Raw genomic sequence first — 12,681 nt, 5'->3', positions numbered from 1 at the left:
ATTAAACTATATAAGTTAGGCATTAATTTTTATTAAAGTATAGGGGGGGGCAGGTATTTTATAATGAGTAATTAATTATGTTATAATTAATTATATTAAATTAATATTGATATTTTAATTTATAGATATATATATATAATTATTTTATTTATATTAATTTTTATATATAAATTTATATTGGTAGTTTTAATAGTTGTAGAGTTAATAATTTTAAATTTATCGTTAGTAATAATTATTCTTTTTAGATTGTTAAATTTAGAAGTTTTTATAGTTTATTATTTAGTTTTTAGGGTTTGTGAGGGGGTCTTAGGGTTAGCTTTATTAGTTTTAATTGTTCGGTTTCATGGTAATGAATTATATTATATATTTAATATAAAAAAATTTTAAGTATATATATATATATATATATATATATATGATACGATATGATATGATATGATAAAATTTTTATTTATAATAGTGTTTATGTTTTTAATAATTATAAAAAATACTAAAATTATATTTTATTATAATATTTGTTTTATTATAAGATTTTTTTTTTTATTTAATTATATATATAAAGATATAATTTGAATTAAGGTAGGTTTATTGTTTGGTCATGATTTTTTTTCATTTTATATATTAATATTAAGTATGTGAATTTTAGGATTAATGTTTATAGTTATTAATAAAGAAGATAAAATTTTTAATAAAATTTATTCAAAAAAATTATTAATATTTATATTTATAGTAATAATTTTATTGATATTTTTTTCAAGAATAAATTTAATTGTATTTTATTTAATGTTTGAATTAAGATTAATCCCTACTTTTATTATAATTATATATTGAGGTATAAATTTTGAACGTTTAAAAGCTTCGTATTATTTATTAATATATACAATATTTATTTCATTGCCTTTATTAGTTTATATTATAAAATTATTAAAATTAAATGGATCGTTAGATTTAAATTTATTGATTATATTTATAAATTTTAATATTAATTTTTTAGATTATATAATTTTATTTATAGCATTTTTTATTAAATTACCAATTTATTTATTTCATATTTGGCTTCCTAAGGCTCATGTTGAGGCCCCGGTTTATGGGTCTATAATTTTAGCTTCTGTATTATTGAAATTAGGTAGGTACGGAATTTTACGATTTATAGAAATATTTTTTAAATATAGAATTAAATTTAATTATTTAATTATTAGAGTGGGTAGGGTTGGTGGATTATTAGTTAGTTTAATTTGTTTAATTCAAATTGATATAAAAAGTCTTGTTGCTTATTCGTCAGTGGTTCATATGAATATTTTAATATGTTCTATATTAACTTTAACAAAAATAGGGCTTATTAGTTCATACATTTTAATAATTTCTCATGGTCTTTGTTCATCAGGATTATTTTTTATAGTAAATTTATATTATGAACGATCTAATAGACGATTAATATTTTTTAATAAAGGAATATTAAATATTATGCCTTCTTTAAGGGGTTTTTGATTTTTTTTATGTTCTGCAAATTTTTCTTTTCCATTCTCATTAAATTTTATTAGGGAGGTTTGTATAATTAGAGTTTTAGTAGGATGGGATTTATGTATAATAGTTTATTTGATAATTATTTGTTTTTTTAGAAGTTCTTATTCATTATATTTATATTCTTATATTCAGCATGGGTATGTTTATTCTGAAAATAAATTTATAGGAATTTATTTAAAAGATTATTTAATTTTATTAATTCATATTAGACCATTAATTTTAATAATTTTTAATTTAAATTTAATATATTAATTAATTTAAGTAGTTTATAAATATATAAAATATTAATTTGTGGAATTAAAGAAATTTTTTTATCTTAAATAATTAATAATTTAATAATTTATACATTTTTTATATTTAAAATATCTATTTTATTATTTTGTTTGGGGTTTTATTTATATTTTATGGATTTGGGTGTTATAATAGAGTGAATAGTGTTTAATTTTAATTCGATTAATATAGAATTTTATATAATATTTGATTGATTGTCTTGTTTATTTATTAGGGTAGTAATGTTAATTTCTTCAATAATTATATTGTATAGAATAATTTATATAAAAGAAGAGATTTATATTGATAGTACTCTGCGTTGATACCACTGCTTTTATCAATAGTTATAATAATTATTAGACCAAATTTGGTTAGAATTTTATTTGGGTGAGATGGTTTAGGGCTTATTTCATATTGTTTAGTAATTTTTTATCAAAATTATAGGTCTTATAATTCTGGTATAATTACGGTTTTATGTAATCGAATTGGAGATATTGGGTTATTGATAGCTATTGGGTTAATATATATTTATGGTAGGTGGAGGATTTATTTTATGAGTAAATCTAATAAATTCATTCTAATGATAATTTTTTTAGCTTTAATTACTAAAAGTGCTCAAATTCCCTTTTCGGTTTGATTGCCCTTAGCTATGTCTGCTCCTACCCCTATTTCTGCCTTAGTTCATTCTTCTACATTAGTTACTGCGGGTGTGTATTTGTTAATTCGATTTAATAAGATTTTTATGAATAGAATATTTGATAATATTATATTATATATGTCAATTTTTACTATATTTATGTCGGGGGTAATGGCAAATTTTGAGAATGATTTAAAAAAGATTATTGCTTTATCAACTTTAAGACAGTTGGGGTTTATAATGATAATTCTGAGCTTGGGCTTAAATTATCTATCATTTTATCATTTATTAACTCACGCAATTTTTAAATCATTATTATTTATATGTGCAGGAATTATAATTCATTTAATGAACAATAATCAAGATATTCGGTTTTGTGGTAATTTAAATGAGTATATTCCTTTTACTATATTGAGTTTTTATATTTCAATAATATCTTTAAGGGGGTTACCATTTATAGCAGGATTTTATTCTAAGGACTTAATTATAGAGTCTGTTTACTTAATAAATATTAATATTTTTTTATTAGTAATAGTAGTGGCGTCCGTTTCCTTGACTATTTCTTATTCTTGTCGATTACTTTATTACATTTATTTTAATGAAAATATTAGAATATGTAGGTTTAATAATTATAAAGAGAGAAAATTAATAAATTTTTCTATAATTATTTTAATAATTTTAAGATTAGTAAGAGGGTCATTATTAAGATGGATATTTTTTTTTGATATATTTTTTATATTATTGAAAATTAATATTAAATTAATTACTATAGTTATATTATTATTAGGTATTTTATTAAGGAGTATAATATATTTAAAGAATTTAATAAGTTTGTATTTATATAGATTTTTTTTTAGATCTATATGATTTTTGAATTATATATTTTTTTTAATTTATAAACCATTTTTTAATTTTGGTAATAATATTTATGGTGTAGATAAAAGATGGGTGGAATTTTCTAATAAAGAATTATTTTTAAGTTTAATTAAAGAGATTAGATTAATTTATATAAGTTATTATAAGATTTTTATATTTATTTTAATTGTTATTTATTTATTAATAATAATTTTTGTAATTATATAAAGTAAATAAAAATTTTATATTAAATTATATTAATATTTAAGATTATTTATATAGCTTATTTAAAAGTATAATATTGAAGATATTAGGAAGATAAATTTAATTTATTTGTAAATATAATTAATATTTATTTATAAATAATAAATAAATAATATTATTTTTATAATGAAAATATAATGTTTTATTTAAACTATATAAATTAATTTCATTAAATAAATATTTGAATTATTATTATTTTAAATTTGAGTTATTTTGATTTATTAATATTGTCTGAGAAATAAAATGAGATTTTCATTTTTATTGAATTAGAAGTTCAATTTTACTTATTTCGTATACATATACATATACATATACATATACATATACATATACATATACATATATATATATATATATTAATAGGAATATTTAATATATTCATTATAATTATTAACAATAATTAACCTCTTTTTGGTTTCAATTAATTTAAGTTAAATTATGAGATTTCTTTTAGATTATTAATATAATAATCAATATTTAAGTCGAAATTAAGTGTAAAATTTACTTTAAAAGATTTATATTATTTATGAGATTTATATAATATATTTAATATAATTTTTAAATGCAATTTAAATGTTATTAATTAACTAAAATCCTTATGTATTTAGTGTTAATTAATTATTTTCAATCTAAGGATTTTTCTAAATATTCAATAGTTAAGCCAATAATTAGAATAATTAGAAAAAGAGATGATGATATAAATATAATTTTATTTGTGTAGAAAAATATATAAATTAATGGGATTAATAAAGTGATTTCAATATCAAAAATTAAAAAAATTAAACTAATTAAAAAAAATTGAATTTTAAATGGTAGGCGAGATTTTGAAATTGGGTCAAATCCGCATTCAAATGGGGATATTTTTTCACGATTTATAATTATTTTTAATGAAATTAAGAAGTTTAATAATAAAATTATTATTGGTAATATAATAAATATCAGGGATATAATTAATATAGATAGAATTATTTATATTAACATTATATAAGTTAATTTTTTTAATTGGAAATTAAATGTAATTTTATATACTACATAAATTTATAAAAATTATTAAAATTTTAATATAAAAATTATATTAGTATCTTCATCAGTAGACTGAGATATATAGAAATAATCAAATTACATCAATAAAGTGTCAATATCATGACGCTGCCTCGAATCCAAAATGATGATTTTTACTGAAATGTAGTAAATTTGTGCGAATTAAACAAATAATTAAAAATAGTGTTCCAATAATTACATGTAATCCATGGAATCCTGTAGATATAAAGAATGTTGATCCGTAAATTGAATCTGATATAGAAAAAGGAGATTCATAATATTCAATTATTTGAATTGAGGTAAAATAAATTCCTAAAATAATTGTTAAAGTTAGTCTTTTAATACATTCAATGAAATTTTTATTTAATATTGAATGGTGGGATCATGTAATAGTTATTCCTGAAGAAATTAAAATAATTGTGTTTATTAATGGGATATCGAAAGGGTTGAAAGGTTTGATACCTTTTGGGGGTCATAATTGTCCAATTTCTAATGAGGGAGATAAAGATGAGTGAAAATAAGCTCAGAAAAAGGAGATAAAAAAGAAGATTTCGGAGATAATAAAAAGAATTATCCCTATTTGTAGTATTTTAATAACTATTATAGTATGTAATCCTTGGAAAGTGGATTCTCGGATCACATCTCGCCATCATTGATATGCACATAATAAGGTGCAAGGTATAGAAATATAAATTAAATAATTTATTTTATTAAATCATATAATTATAGAAATTATATTGTTAAGTAATCTAAAAGATATTAAAATAGGCCAAGGACTAGAAGAGACTAGATGGAAGGTATGATTTTGATATATTTTTGTCATAGATATTTATATAGGATTAATAAAATTGAGTTAGTTTGTTTAATTTATACATTAAATTTCTCTTCTATATAATGTTGTTAGGATTGAAAATACATAGGCTTGAATAATAGAAACTGAAATTTCTAAAATTAAAAGTATTAGTTGGGAAGTTAATATTATTATAAAAATTAATTTATTATTGATAATTTCCCCAGAAGATCCTAGAAGGGATAGCAATAAATGGCCCGCAATTATATTAGCGGTTAGACGAATAGCTAGGGTTAGGGGGCGAATAATTAAGCTAATTGATTCAATAATTACCATAAAAGGTATAAGTATAAATGGAGTTCCTTGGGGCGTTAAATGGGCTAATATGATGTTTAAATAATTATATATTCTGTATATGATTATAGAAATTCATAAAGTTAAGGATAATGATAAGCAGAAATTAAATTGCCTAGAAATTGTAAAAACATAGGGGAATAATCCTATAATGTTAGAAATAATAATTAATGAAAATAATCTTAATAAAATAATTAAATTTGAATATGAATAATTAATTAAAATTTTAAATTCTTTGAATAAAAAAATTAACAGTAGATTTCATATTATAATGTATCGAGATGGCACTAATCAAAATGGGAAGGGAATTATGAATATAATAATTAGTATTCTTGTTCAATTTAAAGATAAAGATATTCTAGTTGAAGGGTCAAAAATAGAAAATAAATTTGTTATCACTTTCAAGTTCATTTAATATTTTTAGTAATTATATTTAATGAGTTTAAATTTATAGGCATATAGATATAGTAAATTATTATTAAGGTAATAAATAAGATAGATAATGATAATAATAAAATTAATATTCATATTATAGGTATTATATGAGGGATAAAAGAATATTTTTTTAAATAAAATATTTTTAAATTGACAATTTAATGTTATAGAAAATTAAACTAATTCTTTCATTAAAAATAGATGTTAATCTATTATAATTGATTTAAAAAATCAAAACTTACAAAAATTCAGTCATTTAATGAATATAAAATTTTTTGATTTAAATTTTATAAATTATTATTAATTAAATATATTATTCAATTTTTGAAATAATTAAAATTAGTTGATTCAATTACGATTGGTATAAATCTATGATTTATACCACAAATTTCAGAACATTGACCAAAAAATAATCCTGGTCGATTTATGATTAGTATAGATTGATTTAAGCGACCAGGGGTTGAATCTATTTTGATTCCTAGTGATGGGATAGTTCAAGAGTGAATTACGTCTATAGAGGTTGTTAATAGGCGGATAGGATAATTAAATGGAATAATGCAGCGATTATCTACTTCTAATAAATTAAATTCATTAATTTTAAGTTCGTTAGTTGGAATTATGAAAGAATCAAATTTGATTTCTGAGAAATCGGAATATTCGTATCTTCAGTATCATTGATGACTAATAGCTTTAATAGTAATTTTTCTTGAGTATATTTCATCTGTTAAGTATAAAATTTTAATTGATGGTATGGCAATAAAAATTAAAATTAATATTGGAACGATAGTTCAGATTAGTTCGATTATATTTCCTTGGAGTAAGAATCGGTTAGTAAATTTATTAAATATTAAAATTAGTAGAATAATAAGAATTAATAAAGTAATAAAAATTAAAATTATTATAGTAAAGTCATGGAATAAAATTATTATATCATATGTTGGAGAATTAGAATTTTGTAAAGTTAAAAGTCATGTATTAATTTTTAATAAAAGGGTGAAACTTTATTTATGGGATTTAAATCCATTGCACTTGATCTGCCATATTAAAATTTTATAAATTTAATTAAATAGATGGAATTTCAGAGTATCTATGATTCATTGGGGGGTAAGAATTTAATCATTCTATTGAAGAATTTAAGAAGAATAAATTTAAAATTATTCGTTTAGATGATAATGATTCTCAAATAATAAATATTAAAAAAATTATTCTAATAATAGAAATAAAGGATCCTATTGATGATAAAATATTTCAAGAAAGATAATTATCTGGATATTCTGAGTATCGACGAGGTATACCTCTTAGACCTAAAAAATGTTGGGGAAAAAAAGTTAAATTTACACCAATAAATATAGAAATAAATTGAATATTTAATATAAAGTTATTTAAGGATAAACCAGTTATTAGAGGGAATCAGTGGATTAATCCTGCTATGATTGCAAATACAGCTCCTATAGAAAGTACATAATGAAAATGTGCTACTACATAGTATGTATCATGAAGAACGATATCAATTGAAGAGTTAGAAAGTATTACTCCAGTTAGACCTCCTATGGTAAATAAAAAAATAAATCCGATGACTCATCAGAGGGATGGATTATTGTTTATTTTTGTTCCATGCAAGGTTGTGATTCATCTAAAAATTTTAATTCCGGTAGGGATAGCAATGATTATGGTTGCGGAAGTAAAGTAAGCCCGAGTATCAACATCTAGTCCAATTGTAAATATATGGTGAGCTCAAACAACAAATCCTAAAAATCCAATAGCTATAAGAGCGTAAATTATACCTAATGTTCCGAAGGTTTCTTTTTTTCCACTTTCGTTTATAATAATGTGAGAAATTAGTCCGAATCCTGGGAGAATTAAGATATAAACTTCTGGGTGTCCAAAGAATCAAAATAAGTGTTGATAAAGAATTGGGTCTCCCCCACCTGAAGGATCAAAAAATGAAGTATTAATATTACGATCTGTTAGTAATATAGTGATTGCTCCTGCTAGAACAGGCAAAGATAAAAGAAGTAAAATTGCAGTAATTAAAATTGATCATACTAATAGGGGAATTTTATCAATAGAAATGTTTTTATGGTGTATATTTATAATTGTTGAGATGAAATTAATTGCTCCTATAATTGAGGATATACCTGCAATATGTAGGGAGAAAATAGTTAGGTCTACGGAAGGACCATTATGAAAAATATTGGATGCGAGAGGAGGATAAATTGTTCATCCTGTTCCTGTACCTTCATTAATAAAATTTCTTAAAAGTAATAGGGTTAAAGAGGGTGGTAATAGTCAAAATCTTATATTATTTATTCGAGGATAGGCCATATCTGGGGCTCCAAGTATTAAAGGAATTAAGAAATTTCCGAATCCTCCAATTATAAATGGCATTACTATAAAAAAAATTATAATGAAAGCGTGGTTAGTAACTATTGAATTATAAATTTGATCATTATTAATTAATGAATTTGAACATCCTAATTCTAATCGAATAATTATTCTTATAGATGATCCAGTTATTCCTGCTCAAATTGAAAATAAAAAATATAAAATTCCGATGTCTTTATGATTTGTGGAGTATAGTCATTTATTCATAATTGGGTTAGTTATTTAATAATAATTAAAAATAAGTATTGTGTCTGAGTTAAAAGTAATAAATTGTAAATTTATTTATGAAAATAAAGTGTTTTCTAATACTAATGAATTATTTTATAGTTTATATAAAATATTAGATTGCAAATCTAAAGAAATTTTTAAAATATAATAAATTAAAATATAAGTTAAAATATAAGAATTATAAATAAAATTATATATTAAACTTTGAAGGTTTAAAGTTTCATTAACTTAAAATCTTAATATAATTTATATAAATAAAATTATTAAAGATATAATTATTCTAAAATATGTCAATAGAGGTAATTTATTAAAATTAATAAAATTAAATTTAAAATAATAAATATTATAAAAAAGTTTAGACTTTAAAGTAAATAAAAATATAGTCATATTTATTAAATTAATATAAATATAAATTAAAATAAAAGAGTTAATAAGTATTAAAATAAAAATTAAATATAAATTTGAATTTATAATAAAAATAAAAATTCTTAATCATTTAAAAAAAAAAAAAGAGAATGGAGGGATTCTAGATAAATTTAAAGATAATATTAGGCATATTAAGTTTAAATTAATTTTGGAATAATTATTAAAAAAAAAATTAGAGGATAGTTTAAAATAAGAAAAGATAAGGCAAATAGTTAATAAGATTAGGCTATAAATAAATATATAAGTTAATCATAATGAATATTTTATAAAAATTAATATTAGTATTCATCTGGTTTGGTTGATTGATGAGTATGTTAATAATATTTTAAAATTAAATAAGTTAATTATTTTAATAACTGAAATATATGAAGATGTAAGGATAATAAAATATATAAATAAATTATTAATTTCAATAATTGAAAATATATAGAATGGAGTAATTTTTTGAATAGTTAATAAAATAAATAATATATTTCAAGGCATATTTATAGACATTAGAGGCATTCATAAGTGGAATGGGGGGATTCCTAGTTTTAATATTAAAGATATAATAAAATTTAAAATAAAAAATTTATCATTAAAAAATAGATTATTAATTATTAATGAAAAAATTAATATTAATGACGCTATAACTTGGATAATGTAGTATAAAAAAATAATTTTTTTATTAATTAATTTTATACATAAATAACAAATAAATAAAAAATTATTAATTTCTATGAAAAATCATATTATAAATAAATCGGAAAAAAATAATGGAATTAAAGCAAAATTAATTAAATTGAAGATAATAAAAAATTTATTAAATAAATTGAAAATAAAAATAAATATTATAATTTAAATAATTTTATTAATTAATAATTATACTATATATTTATTTATAATTATATAAATTAATTTATTATTAAAAATAATAAATTTATATTTTAATGTAAGATGCATAAAAATTTTTGAAATTTTTTGTAATAGTTTAATTCTATTAAATATATAATATAATGAAAATATTTAATTTAAATATATAATTTATTCTATCAAAATAATCCTTTTTCAGGCATATCATTTTATTTATATAATTATATAAAATAAGAGATATTAATCTATAATTAGGGTATGAACCTAAGAGCTTTATTTAGCTTACCTATTTTAATTAATTATAATATTTATATTTAAAATAAATATTTAATTGATTTAATTTATATGATTTTTAAAATAGTTTAAATAATAAATATTTTGTTATAAATTTTGATCAATCTACGAGGAGTGTAGAGTTGATTTGTTAGATTAATTTATATGATTTTTAAAATAGTTTAAATAATAAATATTTTGTTATAAATTTTGATTAATCTACGAGGAGAGAGTTGATTTGTTAGATTAATTTATATGATTTTTAAAATAGTTTAAATAATAAATATTTTGTTATAAATTTTGATCAATCTACGAGGAGAGAGTTGATTTGTTAGATTAATTTATATGATTTTTAAAATAGTTTAAATAATAAATATTTTGTTATAAATTTTGATTAATCTACGAGGAGAGAGTTGATTTGTTAGATTAATTTATATGATTTTTAAAATAGTTTAAATAATAAATATTTTGTTATAAATTTTGATCAATTTACGAGGAGTGTAGAGTTGATTTGTTAGATTAATTTATATGATTTTTAAAATAGTTTAAATAATAAATATTTTGTTATAAATTTTGATCAATCTACGAGGAGTGTAGAGATGATTTGTTAGATTAATTTATATGATTTTTAAAATAGTTTAAATAATAAATATTTTGTTATAAATTTTGATCAATCTACGAGGAGAGAGTTGATTTGTTAGATTAATTTATATGATTTTTAAAATAGTTTAAATAATAAATATTTTGTTATAAATTTTGATTAATCTACGAGGAGAGAGTTGATTTGTTAGATTAATTTATATGATTTTTAAAATAGTTTAAATAATAAATATTTTGTTATAAATTTTGATCAATCTACGAGGAGTGTAGAGTTGATTTGTTAGATTAATTTATATGATTTTTAAAATAGTTTAAATAATAAATATTTTGTTATAAATTTTGATTAATCTACGAGGAGAGAGTTGATTTGTTAGATTAATTTATATGATTTTTAAAATAGTTTAAATAATAAATATTTTGTTATAAATTTTGATCAATCTATGAGGAGTGTAGAGTTGATTTGTTAGATTAATTTATATGATTTTTAAAATAGTTTAAATAATAAATATTTTGTTATAAATTTTGATCAATCTACGAGGAGTGTAGAGTTGATTTGCTAGATTAATTTATATGATTTTTAAAATAGTTTAAATAATAAATATTTTGTTATAAATTTTGATCAATCTACGAGGAGTGTAGAGTTGATTTGCTAGATTAATTTATATGATTTTTAAAATAGTTTAAATAATAAATATTTTGTTATAAATTTTGATTAATCTACGAGGAGTGTAGAGTTGATTTGTTAGATTAATTTATATGATTTTTAAAATAGTTTAAATAATAAATATTTTGTTATAAATTTTGATCAATCTACGAGGAGTGTAGAGTTGATTTGCTAGATTAATTTATATGATTTTTAAAATAGTTTAGTACTCTGCGTTGATACCACTGCTTTTGATTAATCTACGAGGAGTGTAGAGTTGATTTGTTAGATTAATTTATATGATTTTTAAAATAGTTTAAATAATAAATATTTTGTTATAAATTTTGATTAATCTACGAGGAGAGAGTTGATTTGTTAGATTAATTTATATGATTTTTAAAATAGTTTAAATAATAAATATTTTGTTATAAATTTTGATCAATCTACGAGGAGAGAGTTGATTTGTTAGATTAATTTATATGATTTTTAAAATAGTTTAAATAATAAATATTTTGTTATAAATTTTGATCAATCTACGAGGAGTGTAGAGTTGATTTGCTAGATTAATTTATATGATTTTTAAAATAGTTTAAATAATAAATATTTTGTTATAAATTTTGATTAATCTACGAGGAGAGAGTTGATTTGTTAGATTAATTTATATGATTTTTAAAATAGTTTAAATAATAAATATTTTGTTATAAATTTTGATCAATCTACGAGGAGTGTAGAGTTGATTTGTTAAATTAAAAAATAAAATTTATGAAAATATATTTATATTATGTATAATAAAAATGAATAACTTATCATAGTGTTCTTTATTAAAATATTAGTTATTATAAATAAATAATGAAAAATTAATATTAATCAAGTTAAATTATAATTAGTAAAAGTTGAATAATTTATGTAAGAATTAAAAGATTTATATGAAAATTATAATGTTTAGATGAAAATTAAGGTTTGGGTAAAATTGAAGGATTTGGGTAAAAATTGAAAGATTTTAGGCAAAAATTGAAAGATTTTAGGTAAAAATTGAAAGTTTATAAAAATATACATTATTTTTAATTATCTATAATTTATATATATATATATATAATATATTTA

General features: G+C 19.1%; 2 pseudogenes; one reads left to right on the top strand and one right to left on the bottom strand.

Annotated features, from left to right (window-relative positions):
• The first annotated feature begins 1,657 nt into the window (after window positions 1-1,657).
• On the top strand, window positions 1,658-3,559 carry LOC138944480 (NADH-ubiquinone oxidoreductase chain 5-like; annotated as a pseudogene).
• Window positions 3,560-7,217: 3,658 nt separating this feature from the next.
• Window positions 7,218-8,732, bottom strand: LOC138944479 (cytochrome c oxidase subunit 1-like; annotated as a pseudogene).
• Window positions 8,733-12,681: the final 3,949 nt, after the last annotated feature.

The sequence above is a fragment of the Polyergus mexicanus genome, unplaced genomic scaffold (genome assembly GCF_030449975.1).
Source record: "Polyergus mexicanus isolate NDT 795.1 unplaced genomic scaffold, iyPolMexi1.0 SCAF_213, whole genome shotgun sequence".
In the NCBI taxonomy this organism is placed as follows: Eukaryota; Metazoa; Arthropoda; class Insecta; order Hymenoptera; family Formicidae; genus Polyergus; species Polyergus mexicanus.
Note: the sequence above shows the minus strand (reverse complement) of the source record. Positions and strands in the feature narration are given on the sequence as shown.